Source organism: Arachis ipaensis, chromosome B7 (genome assembly GCF_059453495.1).
Source record: "Arachis ipaensis isolate K30076 ecotype BB chromosome B7, ASM5945349v1, whole genome shotgun sequence".
Taxonomy (NCBI): Eukaryota; Viridiplantae; Streptophyta; class Magnoliopsida; order Fabales; family Fabaceae; genus Arachis; species Arachis ipaensis.
The window spans coordinates 62,992,458-63,002,163 of record NC_142442.1 but is presented as its reverse complement, the minus strand read 5'-3'; the positions used below and the strand labels follow the sequence as shown (position 1 = coordinate 63,002,163).

The 9,706-nt window shown below is 34.2% G+C and overlaps 1 non-coding gene across 1 annotated transcript; it reads right to left on the bottom strand.

The window, feature by feature from the left end:
• Positions 1-4,200: 4,200 nt before the first annotated feature.
• On the bottom strand, positions 4,201-4,308 carry LOC148552805 (small nucleolar RNA R71). Its single transcript, XR_015892714.1, has one exon. It is a non-coding gene; the product is annotated as a small nucleolar RNA R71 (small nucleolar RNA).
• Positions 4,309-9,706: the final 5,398 nt, after the last annotated feature.

Sequence of the window (9,706 nt, the reverse complement as noted above, 5' to 3'; positions counted from 1 at the left end):
AATATATTAGCTCATAAATAGCTAATTATTTAATTTTAAAAAATTCGGTATTTTACGTCCTACCTCACTTATAAAAATTTCGTCCTCGAAAATTGATATAAGATGAAAGAAGTCCAAACTAACTTTACTTTGAACACATTATGAAAAAAGCAAAATATTTTGGCATATATAAGACATAAGATATAAGGAAAAAGCTTTAAGGTCTCAATATATATATATATATATATATATATATATATATATATATATATATATATATATATAGTTTTCAAATCCAGGATATTCTTATGGCTTAAAAATATAGGAAAAAGTCTGGCACAAAGTGGAAGATACAAGATAGGCTCGATGCAGAAAGGTTACAAGGCAGGCTGGTATTAGAATGACGGGTATATCGTTTGCACACTGAACTCACAAACCCCACCTTCCGTGTCCGCAAAATGTATACAAAAGAACTAAAATATCACTTGCTATATCTAACGATCGTACGTGTCGCTAAAACAAGACTCAAGTCACTCAAAAAGATACAAGACCTCAGAGAAAGGACAAACAACAAGGACAATTGATGAGCGGATAATTTATACGCTTTTTGGCATTATTTTTACATAGTTTTTAGTATGATTTAGTTAGTTTTTAGTATATTTTTATTAGTTTTTAAATAAAATTCACATTTCTGAAATTTACTATGAGTTTGTGTATTTTTCTGTGATTTCAGGTAATTTCTGGTTGAAATTGAGGGACTTGAGCAAAAATCAGATTCAGAGGTTGAAGAAGGACTGCAGATGCTGTTGGATTCTGACCTCCCTGCACTCAAAGTGGATTTTCTGGAGCTACAAAACTCCAAATGGCACGCTCTTAATTGCGTTGGAAAGTAGACATCCAGGGCTTTCCAACAATATATAATAGTCCATACTTTTCCCGAGTTTAGATGATGCAAACTAGCGTTCAACGCCAGTTCTATGCTGCATTCTGGAGTTAAATGCTAGAAACAGGTTGCAAAGTGGAGTTAAACGCCAGAAACAGGTTACAAACTGGCGTTCAACTCCAAGAGAAGCCTCTACACGTGTAAAGCTCAATGCTCAGCCCAAGCACATACCAAGTGGGCCCCGGAAGTGGATTTCTGCATCATTTACTCATTCCTATAAACACTAGTAACTAGTTTAGCATAAATAGGACTTTTTACTATTGTATTTACATCTTTTGGAACATCTTTGGATTGTCTTTTGATCCTTAGATCACGTTTGGGGGCTGGCCTCTCGGCCATGCCTGGACCTTCATCACTTATGTATTTTCAACGGTAGAGTTTCTACACACCATAGATTAAGGTGTGGAGCTCTGCTGTTCCTCATGAATTAATACAAAGTACTATTATTTTTCTATTCAATTCAAGCTTATTCCGATTCTAATATATTCATTCGCACCTCAATATGAATGTGATGATCATGACAGTCATCATCATTCCCAACTATGAATGCGTGCCTGACAACCATTTCCGTTCTACCTTAGATTGAATGAGTATCTCTGGGATTCCTTAATCAGAATCTTCGTGGTATAAGTTAGAATCCATGGATGGCCATTCTTGAGATCTGGAAAGTCTAAACCTTGTCTGTGATATTCCGAGTAGGATCTGGGAAGGGATGGCTGCGACGAGCTTCAAACTCACGAGTGTTGGGCGTAGTGATAGACGCAAAAGGATCAATGGATCCTATTCCAGCATGATCGAGAATCGACAGATGATTAGCCATGCAGTGACAGCGCATTGGACCATTTTCACTGAGAGGACAGGATGTAGCCATTGACAACGGTGATGCCTAACATACAGCTTGCCATAGAAAGGAGTATGAATGATTGGATGAAGACAATAGGAAAGCAGAGGTTCAGGAAGAACGAACGCATCTCTATACGCTTATCTGAAATTCTCACCAATGAATTACATAAGTATCACTATCTTTATTTTACGTTTTATTTATCTTTTTAATTATTAAATCTCCATAATCAATTGAATCCGCCTGACTGAGATTTACAAGGTGACCATAGCTTGCATCAAGCCGACAATCTCCGTGGGATCGACCCTTACTCACGTAAGGTTTATTACTTGGATGACCCAGTGCACTTGCTGGTTAGTTGTGCGAAGTTGTGACAAAGAACTAAGATTATGAACGTGCGTATTGAGTTTTTAGCGCCGTTACCAAGGAATGGAACCGTCACGATTTCTGCGCACCAAGTTTTTGGCGCCGTTGCGGGGGATTGTTCGAGTTTGGACAACTGACGGTTCATCTTGTTTCTCAGATTAGGTAATTTTATTTTATTTTTAAGCTCTTTTATTTCTTATTTTCGAAAAAAAATATTTTTTCTTTTTCGTTTTTCCCAAAATAATTTTTGAAAAAAACCAAAAAAATTAATAAAATCATAAAACCAGAAATAATTTGATGTTTCTTGCTTGAATCTAGTGTCAAGTCATAAGTTTGGTGTTAATTGCATGTTCTTAAAATTTCTTGCATTTTCGAAAATTCATGCATTGCATTCTTCATGATCTTCAAGTTGTTCTTGGTAAGGCTTCTTGTTTGATCTTTAAAATTTTTTATTTTGTGTCTTTTCTTATTTTTCATATGCATTTTCAATTTGTTAGTGTCTAAAAATTAAAAATCTTTAAGTTTGGTATCTTGCATGTTTTCTTTTCTTGAAAATCTTTCAAAAATAAGTTCTTGGTGTTCATCTTGATATTCAAAGTATTCTTGGTGTTCATCTTGACATTCAAGGTGTTCTTGCATGCATTAGTTGTTTGATTCATAATTCTTATGTTTTGTTTCAATTTAGTATTTTTCTCTCTCATCATTAAAAATTCAAAAATTAAAAATATATCTTTCCTTGTTTTACTCATAAATTTCAATTTCAAAATTCTATCTTTTCAAATCTTTTTCAAAAATCAAATCTTTTTCATTTATTTTTATATATTTTCGAATTTTTTTTTAAAATTTATTTTCAAAATCTTTTCCTATTCTTACTTCATATTTTCGAAAATCTCACTAACATTTAATTTCTAGATTCAAAAATTTCAAGTTGTTACTTGCCTATTAAAAAAGGTTCAATCTTTAAATTTTAAAATCATATCTTTTTGTTTCTTCTTAGTCAAGTAATCAACTTTGATTTTCAAAATCATAGCTTTTTAATTTCTTCTTCAATCATATCTTTTTTATAAATTGCAATCATATCTTCTCAATCAAATCTTTTTCAAAATAAATTTCAATCACATCATTTTCAAAATCAATTTTAAAATCTTTTCTAACCTCTTTTCTAACTTCTTATCTTTTCAAAAATTAAGCTTCAAATCTTTTTCAATCAATCTTATCTTTTTGTTTCAATCATATCTTTTTCAAAACTACCTAACTAATTCTATCTCTAATTTTCGAAAATCTCTTCCCTCTTTTTCAAAATTCCTTTTTCATTAACTAATTTTTTTAAATTTTAATTTAATTTAATTTCATTTTTCTTTTTAATTTTCGAATTCTAACTTTGATTTTAAATTAAAAACAAAAATATTTTTCATTTTATTTTAATTTAATTTTGAATTTTTCTCTTCTCCCTCTTCTCTTCTTTTCTTCTTCTACTCACATAAAGGAATATCTATACTGTGACATAGAGGATTCCATATTTTCTATTATCTTCTTTTTCATGAGCAGGAATAAGGATAAGAACATTCTTGTTGAAGCTGATCCTGAACCTGAAAGAACTCTGAAGAGGAAGCTAAGGGAAGCTAAAGCACAACTCTTTGGAGAAAATCTGACAGAAATTTTCGAAAAAGAAGGAAACATGGCCGAAAATAATAACAATGCAAGGAAGATGTTTGGTGACTTTACTGCACCAAATTCCAATTTACATGGAAGAAGCATCTCAATCCCTGCCATTGGAGCAAACAATTTTGAGCTGAAATCTCAATTAGTTTCTCTGATGCAACAGAATTGCAAGTTTCATGGACTTCCATCCGAAGATCCTTTTCAGTTCTTAACTGAATTCTTGTAGATCTGTGATACTGTGAAGACCAATGGGGTTGATCCCGAGGTCTACAGGCTTATGCTTTTCCCGTTTGCTGTAAGAGACAGAGCTAGAATATGGTTGGACTCTCAACCTAAAGACAGCCTGAACTCTTGGGATAAGCTGGTGACGGCTTTCTTAGCCAAGTTCTTTCCTCCTCAAAAGTTTAGCAAGCTTAGAGTGGATGTTCAAACCTTCAGACAAAAGGAAGGTGAATCCCTCTATGAAGCTTGGGAGAGATACAAGGAACTGACCAAAAAGTGTCCTTCTGACATGCTTTCAGAATGGACCATCCTGGATATATTCTATGATGGTCTGTCTGAATTATCAAAGATGTCATTAGACTATTCTGCAGGTGGATCCATTCACCTAAAGAAAACGCCTGCAGAAGCTCAGGAACTCATTAACATGGTTGCAAATAACTAGTTCATGTACACTTCTAAAAGGAATCCTGTGAGTAATGGGACGCCTCAGAAAAAGGGAGTTCTTGAGCGGATAATTTATACGCTTTTTGGCATTATTTTTACATAGTTTTTAGTATGATTTAGTTAGTTTTTAGTACATTTTTATTAGTTTTTAAATAAAATTCACATTTCTGGATTTTACTATGAGTTTGTGTGTTTTTCTGTGATTTCAGGTAATTTCTGGCTGAAATTGAGGGACTTGAGCAAAAATCAGATTCAGAGGTTGAAGAAGGACTGCAGATGCTGTTGGATTTTGACCTCCCTGCACTCAAAGTGGATTTTCTGGAGCTACAAAACTCCAAATGGCGCGCTCTCAATTGCGTTGGAAAGTAGACATCCAGGGCTTTCCAGAAATATATAATAGTCCATACTTTGCCTGAGTTTAGACGATGCAAACTGGCGTTAAATGCCAGTTCCATGCTGCATTCTGGAGTTAAACGCCAGAAACAGGTTGCAAAGTGGAGTTAAACTCCAAGAGAAGCCTCTACACGTGTAAAGCTTAATGCTCAGCTCAAGCACACACCAAGTGGGCCCCGAAAGTGGATTTCTACATCATTTACTCATTCCTGTAAACCCTAGTAACTAGTTTAGCATAAATAGGACTTTTTACTATTGTATTTACATCTTTTGGAACATCTTTGGATTGTCTTTTGATCCTTAGATCACGTTTAGGGGCTGGCCTCTCGGCCATGCCTGGACCTTCATCACTTATGTATTTTCAACGGTAGAGTTTCTACACACCATAGATTAAGGTGTGGAGCTCTACTGTTCCTCATGAATTAATACAAAGTACTATTGTTTTTCTATTCAATTCAAGCTTATTCCGATTCTAAGATATTCATTCGCACCTCAATATGAATGTGATGATCGTGACAGTCATCATCATTCCCAACTATGAATGTGTGCCTGACAACCATTTCCGTTCTACCTTAGATTGAATGAGTATCTCTGGGATTCCTTAATCAGAATCTTCGTGGTATAAGTTAGAATCCATGGACGGCCATTCTTGAGATTCGGAAAGTCTAAACTCTGTATGTGGTATTCTGAGTAGGATCTGGGAAGGGATGGCTGCGACGAGCTTCAAACTCGCGAGTGATGGGCGTAGTGACAGATGCAAAAGGATCAATGGATCCTATTCCAGCATGATCGAAAACCGACAGATGATTAGCCATGCAGTGACAGCGCATTGGACCATTTTCACTGAGAGGACAAGATGTAGCCATTGACAACAGTGATGCCTAACATACAGCTTGCCATAGAAAGGAGTATGAATGATTGGATGAAGACAATAGGAAAGCAGAGGTTCAGGAGGAACGAACGCATCTCTATACGCTTATCTGAAATTCTCACCAATGAATTACATAAGTATCACTATCTTTTTTTTATGTTTTATTTATCTTTTTAATTATTAAATCTCCATAATCAATTGAATCCGCCTGACTGAGATTTACAAGGTGACCATAGCTTGCTTCAAGCCGACAATCTCCGTGGGATCGACCCTTACTCACGTAAGGTTTATTACTTGGATGACCTAGTGCACTTGCTGGTTAGTTGTGCGAAGTTGTGACAAATAACTAAGATTATGAACGTGCGTATTGAGTTTTTAGTGCCGTTACCAAGGAATGGAACCGTCACGATTTCTGCGCACCAACAATATTCACAAAGATTTCTACATTTCTCTTTGATGCATCAACAAGTCCAAAATTACATCAAAGAATACATGAGCCAAGAAAAGAGTTTAAACAAAACAAGGAAGTTGTCCAAGGAATCGCACGTTACTCTAAAACAAGCTTGAGTTACCTAAAAGGATATCAAACTTAGAAAGAGAAGAACAAAATTTATGGACGGGGTTCACAGAAATGTAAGAAAATGTTTAAGAATACAATCAGACAGGGAACAGATTAAATCAAAGCTTCTTCCCAATAAGAAGTTAAGACAAGAATGATGAACGGATTTTTGCTAGTAAAGAATTTCACAAATGAAATCTCGTTGAAAGTATAGTTTCTAAACCAACAATAATCCTTTCATACAAAAATTTGGTTGTCACTAAAACAAACCCAATAAAATTAAACCGAAGTATTCAAACCTCGGGTCGTCTCTCAAGGAATTGCAGGGAAGTGTACTTATAATTGGTTATGGAAAAGTATGTTTTTGGGTTTTAAATGTTGAACAAGGAAATAAAATGGCAAGGAAGTAAATTAATAACTAAGAAAAGCTCTTGGTAAGGTAAGAGAACTTGACGTCCTATCCTAGCTATCCTTATCAATTGTGATGAGAATTGTCCATTGTTACCACTTAGTTAACCTCTAACTATGAAGGAAAGTCAAGTGGATGAATCAATTTGATTCCTTAAGTCCTAGTCAACTCCTAAGGAAAGACTAGCTTTAGAGGGATCCAAATCAACTAGAAACTTTCAATTATCAATCAACAAAGGAGTTTGATAACTCAAGAGTCTCTAATTACTCAACCAAAGCCAAGAGGAGAAAAATCTACTCTAAAATCCAACCAAGCATTTTATCAAACACTTGGAAGGCACAACATAAAAAACTAGAAAACTAGCAAGGAATATGAAATCCAAATAACCAATTTCAAATATCAATGACTAACAAATAATAGAAGAAGCAATAAATATGAAATACCTCAAATTGCATTAAATGGAAAATCAAATCTAACATGAAGGGTTCATAAATTAAATTGGGAAAATAAATAAACCAACAAGAGAAATAGATAAACTAAAGTGCTAGAACTAATAAGAGTAGAAGAGAAACTAATTAAAGCAAAGTAGAAATCTGGAATTGAAAATAGCTAAACCTAAAATCCTAAAACCTAGAGAGAGGAGAGAGCCTCTCTCTCTAAGAAACTACATCTCCAACCTAAAATTATGTGAATGAATTGATGAATTGAATGATTCCTCCACTCTGCAGCCTCTATTCTGTGTTCTCGGGATTGGAACTGGGCCAAAAAGGAGCTCAGAAATCGCTCCCAATGCTTTCTGCAATTTCTGCACGTGGCGCATGTCACGCGTACGCGTCGTCTGGCAAAATTCCTTGTCACGCGTACGCGTCAGTCACACGTACACGTCTCTTGTCTTCTGCGCTAGGCACGCGTACGCGTCGCTGCCAGCTTCTCAAAATTTCATTTTCTCAAGTTCCTTCCACTTTTAGATGCTTCCTTTCCATCCTCTAAGCCATTCCTGCCCTATAAAGCCTAAAAATACTTAACACACAGATCACGGCATCAAATGGTAATAAAGGATAATTAAAATTGACAGTTTAAGGGCCTAGGAAACATGTTTTCAACTATATCACAGAATTAGGAAGGATTTGTAAAATCATGCAAATTATATGAATAAGTGAGCAAAGAATTGATAAAAATCACTTAAATTAGCACAAGATAAACCATAAAATAGTGGTTTATCAATCTCCCCATACTTAAACATTAGCATGTCCTCATGCTAAGCTCAAGAGAACCAAAAGAGTGAAAGCAGAATGGTGGAACTTATGCAATGCAACCTATCTAGATGCAAGCTACCTACATGAATTATGCTATTCTAATTACTATCTATCTATATATATAAGCATACATGTGGTCAAATTGAGTCAACTTTCTAAGAAATCATATATGCACAATCAAGGACTAAATCAATCATATCAAAACACATTCACAATTGAGTTGAGTTAATCAAAAGAGTTCACAAACTTGTAAGACAAGCAATGATCAAATATGGACATATGGAAATGAGCCATTGGACCCTCACTGGATTTGTATATGCACTCTAATCACTCAAGTGTTTGGGGTTAAACCACTCTACTCTTCTCTAGTCATGCTTTCTAAAACTTTATTCTTCATCTAACCAAGCAACAAATATTAAGTGTACAAATGCAAACATCATGAGGGCTTTTCAAGGTTGTAATGAGGCTAAGGTAAGGATGAGGATATATATATATATATATATGGCCAAGTGAGCTGTAAATTGAATCTTTGACTAGCCTAAGCTCTCACCAAACACACACACTCTATATACTTCTAAAATCATGCCTAACTACCCATAATCTCACTTTTGTATATTTCACATACTCATATACCAAATTTTCCTTAATTTTACCACATATGCACTGATCTTTTATTAAACTTAACATTGAGGTAATTTTGTTCCCTTATTTATTTATTTATTTTTCTTTTTCTCCTTTTTTTTTGAACATGAAAGCAAAGACAACATATCACTGCACATGGTTTTTCTAGTCTCACATGAGTATGCACCCAAATTCCCAATATTCAAATAAAGTAGAAACACAATACATTCCCATTCACCCAAGTTTCCACAGTTCCCCACACTTAGTTAACACACTATCTCTATCTTAAACTAACCAAAGATTTAAATGGGATAATTAATTATTTTTCTGCTTAAGGCTAGTGATGTGGTAAAATACAGAATAAATAGGGATTAAAAGGCTCAAAGTGGCAAACAAAGGTAATTGGACTGGTAGGCTGTTTGGGATAAGTGAGCTAATAACAAATGATGGCCTCAATCATATGTATGCATGTAAATATACTGAACAATGGACATATAGAATGGAGCAAAGCAAAGATTGCAATCATAGAGAAGAAAACACACAAGAATAAGAATCATGGTTAAATAATGTAACCATGCAATTAAGCTAAAAAACTCACGGGTTGTGTGTTCTTTAGCTCAAAAATCATATTCCAATTATATATATCATGCAAGTTACCAAAAGGTTTTAACTCAATTAAATGTGAATCTTAAATGCCTTTTCTAAGAAAAAGATATATTCCTTGAAAATTTCATCAATTGATCAACAATTATTATTATATATATATATATACTAAATGAGATGTTGTGATTATGAAAAACTAAAAGTTTTTTAGTTTACTCCCTATTTTCAATCAAACTAATTTCTCATATGTAAAAGGGTAAACTAAGCTCAGGAATCCTGGTTTTTTCACATCACAACTAATAAACTAAAAGTGCAATTCAAGCTAAATATCTAAGATATATACAAGCCCAAAGTGTAAAATACAACAAAGTAAAAATAAACAAGAGTACAATAAAATAGAAATGTGCAAGTACTAAAAGAAATAAAATAAAATAAAATAAAATAAAGAAAAATAGGACAAAAGTCTGAAATAGTTTACCAAAATAAAATCTGCCGGAGACGGTGACCTCCCCACACTTATATTACAGCATCGTCCTC